General features: G+C 39.3%; 2 long non-coding RNA genes across 2 annotated transcripts in view; one reads left to right on the top strand and one right to left on the bottom strand.

The window, feature by feature from the left end:
• The window catches only part of LOC115296349, a 475,474-nt gene that overhangs the window by 95,511 nt on the left and 359,975 nt on the right, over positions 1-19,988 (top strand). The gene's annotated exons all lie outside the window — the stretch shown is intronic.
• On the bottom strand, positions 13,043-15,775 carry LOC115296351. Its single transcript, XR_003910862.1, has 3 exons — positions 15,710-15,775; positions 14,314-14,446; positions 13,043-13,102 (listed from the first exon to the last, which is right to left on the bottom strand). It is a non-coding gene; the product is annotated as an uncharacterized LOC115296351 (long non-coding RNA).

Genomic DNA, 19,988 nt, shown 5'->3' with positions numbered 1-19,988 from the left:
GCACCCTTGCAAAAACCTAAGTCCAGATGGCAGACCTTTATCTGGAATCTTATACCTGTACTTGCCAGCCATAGGCATGGGTGTCTTTGCTCCTTGGGGCTGGTTCTACCTGTGGGCCCCTTTTTTGTGTAGGCCTTTTTGGATGAGCCTATCAGTATGTTTGTGAGGCTTGGGTTTTTAGGTACATGATAATTATTATATTACTTTTTATTTTTACCTTATAGAAATATGTCTTATTATACTTTAAGAAGTTATTTTAATCTACCCACTGTATTCTACAAATGGGGAGACTAAAGTCCTTCATCCTAAAAATCCTAGGCTAAAGTCATCTGTCTCAAATCACACAACTCACATGGTGTCCAGCCTTTATGATCCTGAAAGCTGCAATGCCATTTATCCAAAGCACAGAAAGTGTAGTGTTCCGTGCCTTTTGGAATTTATGTGAGTGTGAGGTTACAAATATTCTTAGCTTTGTTAATAGCAAGAGATTTAGCTATCAGAGTATTATCAGAGGGCATCAAGTCAGAGATAATGTCTGAAATTTGAGAGTATCAGGGATCTTAAACATCTTCTAAGGAATAACAATATACTTATAAATAGATCCAAGTCCCGAGTCCACACACACACACACACACACACACACACACACACACACACACACACTGACTTATTGAAACTGAAAACATATTGTTCCAATTAGCTGATGATTTTGGTAATTAACAATTAAACCTATTCTCATTTTATAAAAAGTAAACATGTGTAAGTCATGGTACAATGCTGAGTTCATGAACCACTTTATTCTGTCATCAAAAACTTAAACAACCATCTCTGTCTTCCTGAGATTGTTTTCACAAATGTCCACATTCATTTGTCCACCTATCTATCCAACTAACATTTGTTTAGAGCCTAGAATGTTTATCTCGCTCCTGTCTCCAGCTCTGACAATCTTCTTCATGAAACACACTCCATCCAAGGATCCACTTATATGATCAAACTAACCACCAATAAGTTTGTCTCTGCTATTACTCGACTAGAAGAGGACTTCAGGTTGCTTGGATCTGTTTTAGGGTCAGTGATGAGAATCGATCTAAATTGTGAGGATAGTTGAGAACAGCATTTGGAAGTTTAGAGGTGTACTTGAGTGTAATGGAATTTTATTAAATATTAGGGGGTTCTTTTCATGTTTCACTCCTGCCCCACTCCTACTGCTCTGTTCTCGCTAACTGGTTTCACTGATTTCCCTCTCTCTCTCTCTCTCTCACTCTCTCTCTCTCTCTCTCTTTCATTCTCTCTCTCTCTTTCTTTCTTTCTCTCTTCTGTTACTTTATTTTTGAGAGAAAGAGAGCATGAGGAGGAGAGGGGTGAAAGAGAGAGTGAAACAGATCTAAAGCAGCCTGTGTACTAACAGCAGAGAGCCTGATGTGGGGCTTGAGCTCCCAAATGGTGAGATCATGACCTAAGCTGAAGTTGGATGCTTAGCCAACTGAGCCACCCAGGCGCCCCACATTGATTTCTTTTCTGATGCACTGTTTCTGTCTTCTTACCTGTAAACAGATATTCCTGGCAATGAGGAGGTGGATGTGGCACTGGCCAGGAGTATATGATGTGTGTATGGGTATGTATGCATATGTGTCCAAGAGGCCCAGAGTTCCAGCTTTTAAATGAGGTCCATAGAGAAAACTCCTTTTCCTTTAGTGACTCTTCAAAGAGGTGGAAGTTCAGAATGATGCTTCACAGCAGATCCACATTTTCAAATACCATTTTTAGGATTTTTTAGTTGTTTTAGAAAGTCTTTGTGTTATTTGAAATATACTCTTCAATTTAATTATGTATTAAGATGAATAATATTCTTTTACTTAGGAGAATAACTGCTTCCTTCAGCTCACTGATGAAGAGAGAATAAATACTTGGAAATGTCCAGGCTCTTGTTAAGAGTTTGTAGGCATGAGGAATTCGTGCACATTTTGCAGGAATAGAGGGCTAGATGAAGAGAGTGGGTTGGGAGGGAAAGCACAGCTGGATTCTTAGGGCCACTGTTCCAGACCACTTTGTGGCAAGGTCCCCGTGGACAAGGATGGGTCCTTAGCTTTGTTCCTCACAAGTGCAGTTTTGTGGAGCACAAAGCTGTGTGTGTGTGTGTGTGTGTGTGTGTGTGTGTGTGTGTATACAATGTTGTATTAACATCCCATAGAATTAGTTTTTTGTGTGTGAAAATCAGTTTGAGAAAATTCTGGTCTAGGTAATTCATAATGGTTAATTGTAATCAAATCATTTTCTTTCTGGGATGGTACCAAACATTCCATGAGGTTTTCAGAATCTCTCTCCTCTGGTCTTCTTCAACATCCTATTTATATAAGTCTAAATGATATATATAATTGATATTATGCAGCTTATATTGTGAAATCCTTATTGAGATTAGAAGATATTCTTTTCCCTACATGAGATGTGGGAAGCATCTCATCCTCAGTGGTAATAGTGGGGTACTCCTATAGATAATTCATCTCATTTTTATATTCATATTTACTAGCTTCCCATATGGAGGGTATAGTGGGTTAAATAGTGTCTTCCAAAAATTCACGTCCACCTGGAACCTCAGAATGTGACCTTATTTGGAAATAGGTTCTTGGCAGATGAAAGTAGTTAAGGGTCTTGAGATAAAATAATCCTGGACATAATCCACAAAATCATTCACTTAACTTACCAAATCCAATAATTGGCATCTTTATAGAAGAAATAAGAGGGAGATTTGGATAGCGGACAGACAACAGAGAAGACAGCCCTATGAAGACAATGGACAGAGAAAGGAGTGGCACAGCTACAAGCCAAAGAATGCCAAGCATTGCTGGGGCCACCAGAAGCTGGAAGAGTCAAGGGAGGTTCTTCCTTAGAACTTTTAGAGGGAGGGTGGCCCTGCTGATACTTTGCTTTCAGACCTCTGACCTCTAAAATTAAAATTATGAGGGAATTAAAAAATTTGTCATTTAAGCCACCAAGTCTGTAGAGGTAATTTGTTGGGGCAGCCCTAGAGAACTAATACAGAGGGTGATACTTGGTGTTTCTTCCCCAATTATTCTTTAGTTTGCATTTTACTGACTTCATTCAGTACAGGGGATCTTCTGTTGAACAAATTGTGTTCCCAGCTTTGTTTGGAACTTAGCCTATGTTTTCTTTTTTTTTTTTAATTTTAATTTTAATTTTTAAATAGTTTATTGTCAAATTGATTTCCATATAATACCCAGTGCTCTTCCCCACAAGTGCCCTCCTCCATCACCACCACCTCCTTTTCCCTCCCCCTTCAACCCTCAGTTCATTTTCAGTATTCAATAGTCTCTCAGATTTTGCATCCCTCTCTCTCCCCAACTCTCTTTCCCTCTTCCCCTCCCCCTGGTCCTCCATTAGGTTTCTCCTGTTCTCCTGTTAGACCTATGAGTGCAAACATATGGTTTCTGTCCTTCTCTGCCTGACTTATTTCGCTTTGCATGACACCCTTGAGGTCCATCCACTTTCCTACAAATTAGCCTGTGTTTTCTAATACATTACTAATGAAAGTATAATGACTCTACTCTTAAGATAATATTCATTTACTTACTTACTTATTTAGAACACATGCATATAGTAGGCCTAAAATTTGTGAGTCAAGAAATATTTTCTTTCTTTTTTTTTTTTTAAGAAATATTTTCATGAGGGCTTATTTAACTGACTACATAGTGCACTTTAGGAGCCCAAGTGCTGGGTTAGAGTTCTTTGTTGAAGGGAAGAGGAAAAAAGACCTTCCTTCTCCTTTTTGGGACATAGAACTAACTAGACCTAAATCTTTTTTTTTTTAAATAGGAAAATTTCATTTGTAAGAACGCAGGTCTGAATCAAACTGACTCCATGACAGGCTTCAAGTTTCCCTCTGACCTTGAAGGCCTAAGTGTCAGGTTCTCAGAATCATTAGACAATAAAAGGACACACATTGCCCAAGGCAGGAGGGACCACCCTTGTAATACCCAATCAGGAAAGGCCAGCTAACACCCTTAACATTTCTAAGGGCAGGCCTAGAGATAGAAGCTATAGATAATCACTTATTGCTTAAGGCTAGTTACACCCTATGTGAGGGTCCTGGGTCCTGGGTCCACTCTGTAATTGGTTAATACTCCAAATGTTGTGATTGGGTCCCACCAAAAGTAATAAACACTCTGGACAATGTGTATGGTTAAAGTTACTGCCAATGATGTTATGCAATAATGATTGGACCCCTGTACCTGTGTCACAATTTCCTGTAACTCTCCCTTCCCAAACCCATGAAATCCCTATCCCGCCTTTGTTGGGGGCTCTCAGCACGGATCCACTGCACTGGTGAAGTCTGTGAGCCCGAGTTTAGGCCCGGCCAGCCTAAGCCCATAATAAAGCCCTTTGCTTTTGCATGCGTGACTCGGTCTCCCTGGCAGTCTCTGGTTTTGGGGGACGATATTGAAATCTTGGGCATAACACTTTAACATCTTCTTCTCTTTTGTCCTGTCTTTAGTCTTCTTGACAGATAGTTTCCACATGTGCCTTAATCCTATCCCTAACCCTGCTCCACTCCAGGAAGGACCCTATGCTCTAAAATTCTTACAAGCACACTCTCCCAAACCCCCAAACAAAATTCATCCCCTGTGCACTCTACCTTTTCCAGGATTTGGTTACTCAGATTACTTCTACTTATATTAATGGATGAATGCTTGGCTTTTCTTACAATCCAGGAACATTACCATTTTAAAAGAATACTTACGTATTGTTACTTGCCTTCCCTCCAGCCACTGAAAAGTTGGAATGCTCCTTAAAGCTTCATCTTTAAAAACAAAGTAGTTTCATCAGAACCCTGCACTGTATTTAATGTGTGTGGGTGGATCTGCTGGAGAGCCAAAGTTGCAATATATGTGGGACTGGAGGCGGGGGTGTCAGTGGCCTGAGGGCCTCATCTGGGTGAACCAAAGTAAAAGGGAAGAGGGTCTATTTTAAGGAGTTGAGGCAAGTGGAAGAGAGTGGGTACTGGGTCCAGGTGTACTGACTGGGAGGTGCATCTCGAGATCAGAGAGTTGGTTTGATACTGGGAACTCAGGCATGAGGGGGATGAGAGAGAAGTTGGGCCAGTCACTCAATGTCAGTTGTATAAGGAGAGGAATAGAAAGGAATGACCTAATATATTTTTCACCTTTTTAAATGCAGACTTAGAGGGGCACCTTTGTGGTGAGCTCTCTCTCTCTCTCTCTCAAAATAAAGAAGTAAATTAAAAAAAATAAGTGCAGACTATACAGTGTTTTACTTATTTTTGAGATCTGAAAAATAAATGCCATGAATATTTATTTTTTTAGAAAAACTGGATTAATTTAGAATTAATTTCTGAGTTGGAGCTTAGAGGAAGAAAAGACCAATTCTGTTGGTGCAGAGAAGTAGAGAAAGTTTTCATAGAGATGTTGAGATTTTAAAATTTTTATTATTTTTAATTTTCCAATCTTCAAATTTAAAAATTTATGGTCATACAGATTATGTAAAATTTATCACCTTAATTGTTTTTTATTTATATTTATATTTTTGTTTGAGAGAGAGAGAGAGTACAAGTCAGGGAGAGAGGCAGAGGAAGAGAGAGAGAGAATCCCAAGCAGGCTCCATGCTTGGTGTGGAGGCTGATATGGAGCTTGATCTCAGAACCCTGGACGATGATCCAAACTGAAATCAAGAGCCAGACGTCAACCGCCCAAGCCACCCAGGCATCCCCCACCTTAATCATGTTTATTTTACTTTAAAATTTTTATTTATTTATTTTTAAGTTTATTTATTTATTTTGAGACCGAGACTGAGAGAGAGAGAGAGAGAGAGAGAGAGAGAGAGAGAGAGAGAGAGAGAGAACAGAGGATCCGAAGCAGGCTCTGTGATGAGCAGAGACCCCAACATGGGCCTCGAACTCATGAACTGTGAGATCATGACCTGAGCCAAAGTCATATGGTTAACTGACTGAGCCACCCGGGCACCCCTGCCTTAATCATTTTTAAATGGCACTAGGTACATTCACATTCTTCTGTTACCATCACTACCATCCATCCACAGAGCTCTCTTCATCTTGCAAAACTGAATCTCTATACCATTAAACAATAACTTCCCATTCTCTCTTTCCGCAAATTCCTGGCAACTACCATTATACTTTCTGTCTCTATGATATTGGTGACTCTAGGGACTTCATGTAATTGGAATTAATTATTCATTAATTATCTGTTTTCTCGTGATTGGCTTATTTCACTTAGCATAATATCTTCAAGGCTTATCCATGTTGTAGCGTGTGTCAGAATTTCTTTCCTTTTTTAAGCTGAATAATGTTCCATTGCATACACATACCACATTTTCTGTATGTATTCATTTGTTAACAGAAACTTAGTCTGCTTCTATTTTTTATTTGTTGTGAATGATACTGCAATGGACATGGGTGTACATATATCTTTTTGAGTCTCTGGTTTCAGTTATATGTATATACCTAGAAGTAGAATTGCTAGATCAATGCTTGTGTTTCAAGGAATAAGAAGTTAATTAAGCAGACCAGTCAGGAAGGGTGTGCCACACAGAGAGAAGAGTGGTATCAGTCTGGGGAAATAAGAGGGTACCGAGCTTAGGGAGCAGAAAATTGCTTGCTGTGGCTGAAAGACTAAATGATGGAAGGAGGTTTGGAGACAGCTGGGACCAGAGGGTGGAGGCAGGGCCCTACATGCTTGCTCAGGGTCTTGGCTTTGACTCTGTATTGGGGGATGGTCTTAAGGACAGTGTCACTCTGTCAGCTGAACAGATGCTCTGGAAGGTCCACAGAGAGCCCTTCCAAAAGAATTTAAATGATTTCCCCTTAATCAGTCCATTTCAAATAATTTAAAAAGTGTCTATCTAGTATGTTGTTGACACTCAATAAATTACTTAATAATGGTAATTTTATTAGAAGGAAAATAGAGGGGAAAATTCCTATGATCTCTAAACTCTGAGTTTCTTTAATGTGCCAAAGACTTCCTGCATCCTTTTCCAATTAAATAAAATGCAATATCAGGCAGCTGTTGCCACAAGTGGCCAAATTGCTTTTCTTAAGTGGCCACTTTTATACCCTTTTCTGCTGCCAGACAGAACTTTAATAGCATTAAGTACACTCAAACAGAAGAAGAAAGCAAATAAAAATTTCCAATAGCTGTTAACTTTGGATATCTGCATCTTAGCAGTCCCATGCCAGCTCTGCTCACCCAAAGGTTTTTGGGACAAGTATCAGAGAAAAAATGATTAAAATCCTTATTAAGGCAGAAATGTGCCACAGAAATCTAAATGTGCCAGTGCTTTATTAAGAACCAAATAATCTGTGTTAAACATATACATTCAACGTGCTTGTAAAAACCACTTGCTGGAGAGAGAGAGAGAGAGAGAGAGAGAGAGAGAGAGAGAGAGAGAGAGTCTGGTAGTAGTCCAGAAATTGTGTTCTTTGAAATAGTACCACATTCTCCATTGGCCTTCTTCAGGTCAATAATTTGTTGGATCTACCAAAGCTGTCCTTTTCAGGGCCTTGCAGTGTTTAAGGACAATGCTTATATTTTCTTTAAAACAGAGTTGGGGAAAAGGCAGGTGGAAGAAAACCACAGAGATGTGTTTAAGTGATTTTACCCCAAATTCCTGAGCCAGATGAATAGGCCAAAATAATCTCTGAGAGGGGCTGGACCTTGGAGAAAATCATACTACTTCTTCTGCAAATCCCCAGCATCTTAGTAGAAGCAAAATCAAATCTAATGAGCAATAATACAGTCTTGATGGAGAGAAAGCACCAAAAGCATGACTTGAATTAGAAGGTATGTTTTGTTGGTGGTGGCTGGACTTTATGGATTTATACTTATGTTTTTGTTTTTGTATATATTTCTCTTCAGTGGAAGGAAGGACAATGTTCTTTCTAAGCTAATGTGACACTAAATTTTGGTCCTTTGGAACACTTGTAGCCTACCTTCATAGCAGGTCAGAAAAGCTTGATTTGGCCTTACTCCAAAGATTAGGATCCTCTTATCTTTAAAGCACAATACCATCCTTGTTGTCTGTTAGGTCAAGATGGGAACATGTAGAGAACGGGGGATATATGATTCTCCCCAGTCAGTATAGATGCTGATCAGAAGTCAGTCATGTGTTATCCTAAGCCAGCATCCACCTAAGTACACTCAGAAAGCTGATACATTAAAAATGAAGTCATTGCTTTGTTTTCTGTTGTTTGCTGTTAATATGTTAAGCAGAAAGTTGTCCAGGATTTCTAAGTCCTAGGCCTGTATTGAATTAGATGTGGTTTTGGAGGTCCTGACTCCTGTCATTATTCCACTGCTGACTTGTCTGTCAGGGATCTGTTTTCACATCTGTAAAATAGGAATACTGTTACCTTCTGGGCTCACCTCATAACACACAGGTTGTACATGTCAAATAGGTATGAAATATGAAGTCCTATGGGAATCTAAGGGATTCATTATGGGATTAATAACATTATTATTATTTTGTCAGAAGTGACAGGGTGATGGGGCACCTGGGTAGCTCAGTTGACTAAGCATCTGACTTTGGTTCAGGTCAAAATCTCACATTTCATGGGTTTGAGCCCCACATCGGACTCTATGCTGACAGCTCAGAGCCTGGAGCCTTCTTCAGATTCTGTGTCTCCTCCCTCTCTCTGTCCCTCCCCTGCACAGTCTCTGTCTCTCTGTCGCTCTCTCAAAAATAAACATTTAAAAAAAAGTGACAGGGTGGGCTTGGGGGAAATGTGGGTGGAGGGAAGGGAGAGAGCTCAGACAGACTCAGTATCACACAAGCAGCGAGGAAGGCTTGCAGAATGTCTGCTTCCTAAATTGCTATGAAACCTCCCTTTTGCCCTTTGAGCCAGGGTGACTTCACTAGAGTATGCCCCTGAACTCTTTGAGGTGACTGCTTTAGACCTCTCTTAGCTAATTCTTTCTCCTCATTCAGCTTCTCTTTCTTTGGTCTTGTCTCTGCCAAATTTGAGCTCCTGACTCCTTACTCTTGCTCTGATTCTGCCTCCAATCTTGGTGTTTGCATTTAGTTGTCCAGAGGTTTGACTCTTCACTCTCTAGTTGAATTTAACTTGGATTGCTCATGGACCCTGCCACAGCCCTCTTGGCTGACAACTGATCTGTTTCAGCCGTTGCCCCACCATGAGCAGGGAACTGGGCAATTTGAGTGTTAGATGCTAGAACCAGCCTTCTTGTGGGATAAGCCAATAAACATGAGTTGGTCCCATAGATCAATATGACTGTAAGCCTTGATTTTTCTGGTTATTTCTCCAGTGTACCTGTTTCCAATTCCCTTGTGAATCTATCAACTTCAGCAGAGTTGCGCCCTCACTGGAGAACAGATGCCCATGGCAGCCATCTGGCTTGAAGGTGTGGCTTGAAATGTTAGGTAAGGGCAAAGCAGATTGTACCTTAGAGATCAACATTTTATAGTTATTCCTGAAAATTTCACCTTAAATATTAGTGTCTGTAGAGATCTTCCCTAGCTCTTGGCTTCTGTTTTGTGGTCACGTGCATTGTTATTCCTTCTTCTTGCCTCTGCATTAAATTCCTTTTCAGTTTCATTCAAATTCGCCTGGCATTTGTTGAGCATGTCCTCTTTGCTAGACACTGTACAGAGATGAGTGACTCCTCATAGTAGCTGATGGGTGGTTAAGTGTATCTGGTGGGCATTTCCTTCCTTCCTTTTATAAAGTTGGCCAGGCATTGGATGTGAAAGACATCTACATACAGCTGAGTCAGGATATGATGGGGGTAGTGGTGGGGTGGTGGTGTGAAGATCTCATTTTGAGAGAATTTGGGAGGATACATTGCCATTTTGTGTGGTACCCATGGCTGAGGAGTGACATAGAGAAAGAAGAATGAAGATGGCAGTAGCAAGGGAGGGGGAAAAGGATAGATGTCTCAGTTACATAATACCTTAGTATGTTTACTGTTTACAAAGTTCCACCAAGTATATTCTGGCACTTTATCACCTCTGCAAGAAATGATATTACTGGTCCCTTTTAACAGAAGAGGAAACTAAGAATTCTAAAGGGCTAATTTAAAGGGCTGTTCAAGGTGTTGTAATTAGACTGAATTTTCTACGGTTTTTGACTCTTGCTCACTGTACTCCAGCCACATTGGCCTCCTGGCTGTCCCAAACAAGCCTTGTATGCTCCCACCTTAGTGCTTTTGTCCTTGCTGTTCCTTCTTCCAGGAATTCCTTTCCCTCATGTAGCTACTTGGCCTGCTCCCTTACTATCTGACCACTTGCTTGGAATTGTCATTTCCCCCAAAGAGCTCTATCCCCTTTCACAGTTTTACTTTTTCCACACCACTTTTTACTACCTACCATGTATTTCACTTATTAATTTTGTTTATTTACTGACTGTCTCACTCCATTAGAATGTATGTACCATAAAGGCTGGGATTTTTGTCTATTTTACTCACTGTTGTATCCCTACAGTGCTACATCTCTTACTGGAATGGAGGGGATCCTCAATAAATAGTTGTTGAATGAATGAAGGTAATGATCTAACAGCCAAACTCAGTCCAGCTGACTTCAGGTCTTTTCTTCAGTGTACATTATACCCGACAAGGCCACTGGATTCTGAATTGGTGTTCACATTGATGCAGAAGTAAGTTGGCATTACTGCTGGAGGTAGGAACTTATCATCATGGAACATCCTTCAAAATAGGATGCATTTAGATGTATTACTTGAGAGTTTAGAATTCATATACTTCACATTCAGAGCTATAATAGTTCATCTATTTTGTCTTTATGCCAAACGGACAAAGGAGTTCAGTGTCCTTTTGGTGGATATAGCTTCATATTAGAGCTTAGGACTTAGTGACTGCCTGCTCCCCCCTCCACATCCCTTTGTTGGGTAAGATACAATCTGCATTACTGTACATAGAAGCCCTAATGGGATTCCAACAGGGAAAACATAGCCATGTGTTGATGTGGGTCTCAGGATCTGTGGGCTGTTGAATTAGGGAGAGGGAACTCACGTTGCTTTACTCTTAACAATGTGCCAATTGGTCACTAGAACTGCCAGGCATGATCTGTGAGTGAGAAGGAGAGAAAGGAATGTATTATATAGAAAGGGGAAGACTCTACTCAAGTCATCTGCCTCAGAAGTGAGGTGAGCCAGGCAACGGTGGGGCAGCATCTGGGAGGATGTGCGTAGTTACCTGAGAGGTTCTTCGGAGACTCCCCTGCCCCTATCCTGGCTTTCTGTCCCAAAGGAAGTTAGGGAACCAGCTTTATAAGTAAGAAGACTGGATGCCAGGGAGCAGATGCAGAATAATCTCTTCATTAATCTGGGAACTCAAGGGTAAGTATACAAAACCATATGTAATATGGTGTGTGATTTTGGATCCTTGGCAAGGGCCCTGTGAGCTTGGCTGTGCATCTAGGGCTGGGGATGTAGGGAGCATGTTTCCAGGGCCAGGGGTGTTTGCTCTGGGGGGGCATGTGACTTCCTGTGTTCTCTGGCCACATTTTTTAAATGAATTCTTTCTTTTTTCAAATGAAATTGACTGAAAACAAGTCACTAAGACATTGGACAGAGTATCCACCATGTTATCTTGCCTCCAGAGGTTGAGTCTTAATTCAGAGTTGCAGATTTAGGAGAACATCAGCCTTGGAGAAGGGAACAGTTGGTGTTCAGTAGCCTAGTGTCACTGTGGAGAAGTCATATAAGCATCACCCAGGGGTCATGGACTGCTCAGAGCTGGCCTAATTGGATTTGGTCTTGGATCTGATAAGACCTTTTCTACCCCTTCCTCACTAGAAAGTGCTCAGAACTGTACTACCTCACAGTGGCACACAGAGAAAGCAAAAAAAAAAAAAAAAAAAAAAAAGGAAAGGAACTAATGAGTCTTGAGATCCTGCAAGTACCTTGTATCTTCTCAGGTACTTTAAGTAGTATTTTCTTTTCAGTTGCTCTACCTCCCAATCCAGTGTGCATTTTCCCACTTTACTGATGAAAAAACTAGACTCAGACCAGCAAGATGACCTTCCTGAGTGACATGGCTCATAGCGGTACAACTGGATTATAGACCCAAATTTTGGCTTCCTTCTGGGAAACACATGGCTGCCTTCTTGATAGGGATAAACTGGAACCAGGTAAATACCCTCCAGAAACTTTCTGAGACTAGGCCTGCATTCCCAGGCATACATGTTCCAATCCTGTGGTTGAGAGTGAGCTGTTTGGAACAAGACCAGTCACTGGCTTTCAGGGGACAGAGTGGCCCAGAGGTTCTTGCTCCTTGTCATTGATCTCTGTTTACACACAGCATGTGGTTCCAATGAATAAACATTTGGGGATTCACAATATCATTGTATCTGTTCCTCTCTATTTGGGGCAATGGTACAATGGAAGGTAGTTTACTGATAACTAACGCTCAATTAATAGAGCAATTCTCAATCCTGGAGCATTACCTGGTGACACTTTAATATATGTGCTGCTGAAGTGAGACCTACCTGCTGAAGTTTTAAATAATACTGTTACCTAAGCCTCACCCCCAGAAATTTTGGTTTATTTAATTCTTTGGGGGTGAGGCTTGGGCACTGGTATTTGGAAAAAAAATTATAGTAGGGAATTTTATCATATGTATAAAAATAAACAGGATATTATAATAAACTCATGAGTACCTACCACATGTTTTTGTTATCAACTCAAGCTGTCTTCCACACCCGTACCTACTTCCCTTCACTTTTTTGAATTATTTTGAATAAAATCTCTAATATCATATCATTTCATTTGTAAATATTTCAGAATATACCCTAAGAAAAGACACTTAAAAAATTCAGAACTCTGGGAGAGCCCAGTCCTTCCAGTTGAGCTCAGGTTCTTTTCCTCAGTGTTACCTATTTCACTAGATTCAGAACAAGACTTCTCACCTGAGTCCTGGGTCCATATATCCCACTAACCATAGAAATGTCCACCCGGATAGTCCATCTCAGTCTCTTTCCTTTTATTCTCTGTCTTGCACTCCTCCAGGCCAGTAATCAGAAGGTGAACTTGTGATTCTTCCCTTTTCTCACTCACACCTCCATTCTCTAATGAGTAGCCAAGCTGCAAAGAGATTTTCTATAGTGAAAAGACTCCCTCCCACCTCTGACCCCTAGAGTCTATCAGAGTTACCAGTTTCTTGTGTGTTGTACCAGGATATAGCATCCTACACAAGCAAAAACATATACATATCTCCCCTATGTGATTGTAGCATATTATAGACAACTTTTGCTTTCTTCACTGTTTGTCTTGAAGATCTGTCTTTATGAATACAAAGGAACTTCCTCATTCTTTTTTATGAGTTCATAAATGTTTCATTATAAGGCTACAGTAAGAATCCATTCATGGATGTTTAGGCTGTTTACAGTACTCTTGCAAAGACTATTGTTAATATGGCATTTTCAACATTTAAAAATATATCTACAGGATAAATTTCTGGAATTTAAAATATATCTATAGGATAAATTCCTGCTCAAAGGAAATGTACTTTTGAAATTTTGATAGATTGCTAAATTATTACTATATTTGTACTTTTTAAATAGAAGGATATAATGACACTCATATAGATGTAAAATGAACATGTATTTGAAATTTTATTTAATTCTTTAATTAATGAAGAACTGGTAAGATGTTTCAACCAGTTCAAAGAACAATTCAAAGTACCATACATACATAGGCAAATGATGAATATTAAACTAAATTTACAAATAGAGGCAAAATAGGTCAATAATCAATTATACTCCATTGGGCACAACTCATTTTCATTTCAATATACAAAAATAATTTGCCTTATTGTTAATTTTCTACAACTTAGAAAATTGTAAAATAATTTAAACAGTGAAGATGCTGAAGTAACTCAGAAGAATTCTTAGACTGAACACCAAATGATCTTTTTCTTGTCCCTTCAAAATTCTTTCATAGTTTTGCCAATTGCTCCTTCATAAACATTTGATCATATGTGTAATGTGTAAGAGACAGTATCTTCTTTTTAAAACACAAATCTGGTTATAGCATTTTCATTCTTAAAACCTTTTCAAAGGCCCTATCTTTGCCTTTAAGATGAATACCTCACACTTAAACAAGCTTACAAAGTGCCTGAGGATATGGCCCTTGCTTCCTTCTCTAGCCTCTTCTCCTCTGGCCAACCTGAAACATTTGTCGTTCTGGAAATTTCCATGCTATTTTATCCCTTTGGGTCTTTGCTTATCAAGGTGGTCTGCTGGGATGCCTTTTCCAACCTTATCTGTCCCAGTATCTCTCACTTTTCTTCTTACCTTGGTTATTGCTTTTGGAGAATCATTCTTGAAGCTTCAGTAGAAGCCCCTCATTCCTTTGTGTCTCTTACTGAAATTCCATGAGCCCCATAACTGCCCAGCTAGGAAGACAGGCTGGAGGAGCTAGCATTGCCTTTTGGGACAATATACATAATGAACATAAATGTTTAAAAGAGCATGCTCAATTTCATAAATCCCAAATTCTTCTCTGACATTCTTACAAACACGCACTGTTTTCCAAATGATTAGAGTGTAAAAAGATGAATTTCATGATATTCATTTGGGAGCCATCATTTGGTACACAATTGGCCTGTTCAGGACTGTCAGCTTATAGGGATGAACAGTGAATTGGTCTAATACAATCATCCTCCTGGCAAATTTAAGGAAGGATAGTTAACCTAGCTATGGGAATCAGGGTTTGAAAACTACTGAGTTAATACTGTATATGAATACAATGATGTTGAAGGGAATGAACAAATCAATCACCAGACTCACACAAAGTTAAGGGAGACTGACTCTGACTTCTTTTGCCTTTGGCTAGGCATTAATGGCTACATCTGAGTGGTGATGGTTGATAGGCAGTATGGAATTCTCAAGTAGCAGTAGCAGATCAAATAGGGAAAAACCTCTTAATAATATTTCATTGCACTTATTTGCTTACATGTCCATTTTTTCTTTCTATCCTTTCTTAATCTCAAGATGAGATTTAACCCTGAATACCCTAAGGTACCCATTGGATGTAATGAATGAACTTCCCTCCTATCCATCCAGTGTACTAGTTATGTCTCATCTTGGGAAAATTGAGAAGTAACCACTCAAATTGTTTTCTGTAGGGCATGAGCAGTACTGTAGTTGAGACAGGCCATAAACTGCTTGAGGATTATGTCTCCTTTCTTATCACCAGACACCAAAGACAATGTCAGGGAGTGGATATTTGATGAATGTTTGTTAATTGAATGAATAACTAAATGAATGAACATGAAATATCAACTCTAACTGATGCTGATCTGTTTCTTTCTTACTCCTTGTAAAAAATACTCTCTGCTCATGCCATTCCTATTTGTGGACTGTCTTTCCCTTTCCAAAGCCCTTGAGAGACTGAAAAATAAAAAGAGTCAATTGCTAGACCATATATAGAAATAGAACTCTGACTCACAATCTGTAGCAACCAGTCCAGGAAGTTAACCTACTATCCACAACTCACACTTGTAGGAACTCAGACCACTCCTTTTAACAAGCAGTCTAGGAAGTCAAACAATAATACCTTGTGACCAATGGGCCCTAAATCTAGGACTTGATTAATAATTCCCCTAATTTTGTCCCTACTTCTAACTTAGAAACAACTAGACAAAGCCTTATCCAATCATACAGGATGCACCACTTTTAGTTAGCTTACCTACAGCTTCCCTATGCCAGTTGCTTCTAGTCAGGGCTCTAGAGCCTTCTCTTTTCTTCATTGTAAAGCTTTCGCACTCCTCTGTCTGCTTCTGAGTCTCTGACAAACGTAAGAGATAGTGGCTGTTTCCCTTTTAATAGAAAGCTTGGAAGAAAAAACATTTGCTTGTTCTCATTTGGGTCATCTTTATTTCCAGTTTTTTCTCAAATACAAGTTCCTGCATGAAGTTTTCCAGATCTCACAATGATATAGTTACTTCCCTTGATACTGATCTTCCTGGTGTTTGTGTGTCTTATCTCCACAAAAAAAGCACTAAGCCTTCTAAGGGAAGGTACTGAAATATTTTCTCTAACCTTTTCTCAGAGACCAACAGGGTCCTATGCTTATTGGACCTAGTGGATGCTCACTAATATTTAGTTGATGGATTTATTGTAAGCTTATTGGACCTAGTTGATGCTTATTAATATTTAGTTGATGGAGTTATTTTATTTTCATGGAAGCCGATAGTTTCTGTGGCAGAGTTAAGCTACGTGTTGACCAATTCATTGCCTTTTCCTGAGCATACAAGGAAACTATATTTCCCAGCCTGTATGAGGTTAGGTTGGGAATATTGGATGGAGTTCTAGTCAATGAGAACATGAACAAAGATAATATATCACTTCTGGTCTGAAAAATGAAGAGGGTAGGCTTTCTTCACTCTCTCTTTACTCCTTGTGACTAGAAGCAAAGAACACTAAGGTGATGCAGTTGCAAGGTGGAAGGCTTCTGAGCTCCTCAGAGAAAGCCTCACACGAATGTTGATTGACCAGCCTCTGACAGTGCAATGAGCAAGAAATAAACCGTGGGTAAGCCACTGAGATTTAGTTTTCCCACCAGTCCAAAACTTTGACTAATAATAATAGTTTCTTCACTTCGTAGGTTACTGTGGAAGTCTGTCACTTGTGCCCTGCACCCTCCACTAAAACTTTCACCAAAGTAAACAATTTGACAATATTTTTACCATTGCAAAATGTGTATTTGGTATGATTGCTGCAAATATACTGTATTCAGGGATGGCTTCATGTGTATGTAAGCTGTGTGATTGTGCAGGGCTCTGCTAAGAAGGCCCTCATACTTGATTTAATGTTCTGATGTTGCAGTCTTAAAATTCATAATAATTTTTGAACAAAGGACCCAACATTTTCTTTTTTTTCCATGTACTGTTCCTTTTATTTCCATGGCTTATTCATTATATAACAGAAACCTGTGTCCTCACTTCTCTTCATTCATTTTGTCCCCATCCCCCCAAGCACTCTGCATTTTCATTTTGTACTGAGCCTCACAAATTATGTAGCAAGTTCTGACTGGTGACATGAAAATAGGATTAGGAGCAAATATTGGCTGTGATGAAGGTGGGGGTGGATTGCTCTCTAAGCAAATGACAAGATGTACCATTTAAATCCTAGGGCTTAATGAACTTGAGAATAAAATATCCATGTTTAAACTTTTCCATGCCCTCCATGACTTAAAATTCATCCTGACTTCAGAAAAATCATGACCAAAAGAAACAAAGGAAATTGTCCTGCTTTGTTCTTCTCTAAGGGGCTGGTGCTTACCACCATGGGAAGCATCTCTTCTGGATGGCTTAGGACCATGGGAAAAGCTGGCTAATGTATTTTCTAAATTTACTTTCCTGTTAATATATGCACATGGTTATTTTAAATCCTTCCTAAAGTGAAGTAAGGTATAAAAATATGAATGTGATATGTATTATGGGTTGAATTGTGACCTCCAGCGCCTAAAAAGTTATGTTGGAGTCCTAACCCTGAATACCCCAGAATGTGACCTTTTTTGGAGACAGGGCCTTTATAGAGGTAAACAAAGTCATTATGGTGGCTCTTATTCAATATGACTGATTGAGTCCTTATATAAAGGGGAAATTTGGACACAGAGACAAACCTGCATAAAGAGAAGATGATATGAAGAGACCTAGAGAGAAGATGGCTCTCTATTAGCCAAGATGCTCTCTATTAGCCTGGAACAGATCCTTCTCTCACAGTCTAGAACAGGAACCAACTTTGCTGACATCATGAATTTGCTCTGTAGCATCAAGAACTGTAAGACAATAAATATCTGTTGTTCAAGTCGGTGCCTAATCTGTGGCACTTTTTTTGTGGCAGCCCTAACAAACTAATACAGTATATACAGTAAAACCTTGGTTTGTGAGCATAATTTGTTCTGGAAACATGTTTGTAATCCAAAGCACTTGTATATCAACGCGAATTTCCCCATAAGAAATAATGGAAACTCAGATAATTCATTCTACTACCCAAAAATATTCATATAAAAATGATTACAATACTGTAATACAAAATAATACAGAAAGTATGAAATATAAGGATAAATAAGCAAATTAACCCTCACTTACCTTTGAAAATCTTCATGGCTGGTGTGAGGAAGATGAGAGAGGAGGGTTATAGTACAGGATGACTTTCACTATCACTGGCAGAATCACTGTTATCTATTGGCTCAATGGAATCTTTTTCTCTTCATGCAGCTTTAACAAGGAACCTATCTGATGACACTTGCTTTTGCCTCCCTTTAAAGATTTCGCAGAAATGTGACATTGCATTGTCATTAAACAGATTCATCATATGCACTGCTACAGCCTTATTTGAGTGGTGCTTTTCTACAAAATCTTGCACTGTTTCCCACATTTTACACATCTCCCTACTCTCATTTGAAGTGAGGGATTCCTCCTCCCTTTTCTCCTCCTCCTCTGCAGATGAGATCTCCTCTGGAGACTCTTGCTGTTGCTCACAATGCAGATCCATCAGTTCATCGGTGGTCAGCTCCTGGCCATGGTCCTCCACCAGCTCTTGAGTGTCATCCTCATTCACCTCCAGTCCCATGGTCTTCCCCAAGGACACAATTTCCTCAACAACTGGTGGCTACTGTTCATGAGCAAGCCCCTCTAAGTCATGTCGAAGTATGCAATCAGGCCACAGTATTCTCCAAGCAGAATTCAGGGTTCTTTTGGTGATCCCCTCCCAGGCTTTATCAATGATCTTGAGGCAGTTTATGATGTGGAAATGAATTTTCCAAAACTCTTAGAGGGTGAGAAATTTTTCCTTTGGTCACCTCAAAGCATCACTGAAATACTGCTTTGGTTTAAAGCTTTTTAAAGTTTGAAATGATCCATGGGCTGGAGGATTAGAGTGGTGATAGGAGGAAGGAACTTGACCTTAATGAACTCAAATTCCTCCAGTAAGTTGTCCTCAAAGCCTGGAGGATGAGTGGGCACATTATTCATAACCAGCAAGGCTTTGAGTGGTGGATTCTTTTCTAAAAGACATTTCTTCACTGTGTGAAGACCTACTTCAGTGATCCACTCAACAAACAAGATGTAAGTGACCCAAGCCTAGCTGTTGGACCTCCACATAATGTTTAACTGGCTCTTCTGCACCTTGAAATTCTTGAAGGATCGTGAATTCTTGGAATGATACATGAGCAGGAGCTTGATGTTGAAATTCCCACTTGCACAAAACAAGAGGGTGAGATGGTCTTTCATGGGCTTGTGACCAAGCATTACATTTTCTTCTTCTGTAATGTAGGTCCTCTTTGGCATCTTTTCCCAAAAAGATCCCCAATTTCATTGCAGTTGAAAACTTGCTCCAGCAGGTAACACTTGAAAACCATGAGCTTCTGGAACTCGATAGGGAATGCCTCAGTTGCCTAAGGGTCCAAACTCGTAGCCTCTTCATTCCTCACAACACTATGTATGCTACTTCTTCCCTTAAAGTAATTAAAGCATCTCCTGTGTGCCTTGTAGTCTTCTTCATTTTCTGTTGATGTACTTGGTGGTTTACCTACAAGGTTGGTGTACAAAACCTTTACCTTCTTGCAGAGAAAGTTCTCAGTCACAGTATAACCTGCTAGTTGTTTCTCATTTATCCAAACAAGAAGCAACTTAAAAAAAAAATTTTTTTAAAATATTTATTTATTTATTTATTTATTTAATTTAAAAATTTTATTTATTTTTATTTTTTTTACTTTATAAAGTTTCATATTTTTTAAAATATGCAATTATTTTCCATCATCTACAATACAGTAGTTGCAATGACACTCAAAACAGAAAAGCAAAGTAAAAAATCAAAACACCAACTTCTGTTTCATGTAATTAGACTTATACAGAAATTAGAAGGTTAAGTAACAACTAGTTAATCACCTAATTTCACAGCTATCTGAAGTGGCAATCATTATATAGCAGCTTATCTATGATACATTCAAGATAAATGAT

The sequence above is a fragment of the Suricata suricatta genome, chromosome 7 (assembly GCF_006229205.1).
Source record: "Suricata suricatta isolate VVHF042 chromosome 7, meerkat_22Aug2017_6uvM2_HiC, whole genome shotgun sequence".
Classification (NCBI taxonomy): domain Eukaryota; kingdom Metazoa; phylum Chordata; class Mammalia; order Carnivora; family Herpestidae; genus Suricata; species Suricata suricatta.
Note: the sequence above shows the minus strand (reverse complement) of the source record. Positions and strands in the feature narration are given on the sequence as shown.